Here is a 1,045-nt window from a genome sequence, read left to right on the forward strand (position 1 = left end):
TAAAGGTAAAGTAGAGGGCAGCCCGGGTGGCTCAGCGGTTTAGTGCCACCTTCAGCTCAGGGCCTGATCCTGGAGACCTGGGATCGAGTCTCATGTCGGGCTCCCTGCATGGAGCCTGCTTCTCCCTCTGCCTGTGTCTCTGCCTCTCTCTGTGTCTCTCATGAATAAATAAAATCTTTTTTTTTTTTTTTTAAAAAGGTAAAGTAGAAATCAATGAATTAAAAAAAAAAAAGACAGCAAAATGATAATACCAAATGTTGGTAAGTATGTGCAGAACAGAGACACTCAGGTAGTGGTGGGAAAGAAAAACATATAAAGCCGAGGCTTAATTAAAGTGGAAGATGAACATAGCCTTGAATTATCGAGTCTACTTTCAGGTTAAGTACCCTAGAGCAGACTTTCCCAACTAGCATGTCAGGGATAGGTGGCTGGGTAAGGCCTTTACTGGCCACAGCTTCCAAAACCTCATCTTTTTCCTAGTGCAGCCTATAAATATTATTTTCTGTATTATCATCCACCTAAAGAACTGCTGAGTAACTTCTTCTAGCATCTTTCTTGGACCGCCACATTAGAAAGCTAAGTTTCATTGGAGTCAGGGCCTTGTTTTAGTCTCTGCAGGATCTCCAGCAGCTAGAACAGTGTTTAGTATATAGTACTTGTTGAAAAACATTTGTTGAATGTGCAAATGCATACTACATATGGAAATGTCATTGGAGTATTATAAAAGTGCAAAATCAAGGAGTATAAAATTTTCATTTAAATAGAGAAAGGATGAACATGTACAATCATATAATGGGGTAATATTCAGCAGCTAAAAATAAATGAACTAGAAATCCCATCTATAAATTTCAAAAACATTGAATGAAAAAAATTATTGGAAGGTATGTACAATGCAACAGAGTTTTATATAAAGTTCATAAATATGAAACAAAGCTATCTTTTAAGTATAAAATTAAACATTCATGAAAAGAAGCACAACAAATCATTGCTTCTGGGGAAAATAGAAGAGGAATGCTATCAGTAAACAATCTGCAAGAGAGCTCCA

Source organism: Canis lupus, chromosome 13 (assembly GCF_048164855.1).
Source record: "Canis lupus baileyi chromosome 13, mCanLup2.hap1, whole genome shotgun sequence".
Taxonomy (NCBI): Eukaryota; Metazoa; Chordata; class Mammalia; order Carnivora; family Canidae; genus Canis; species Canis lupus.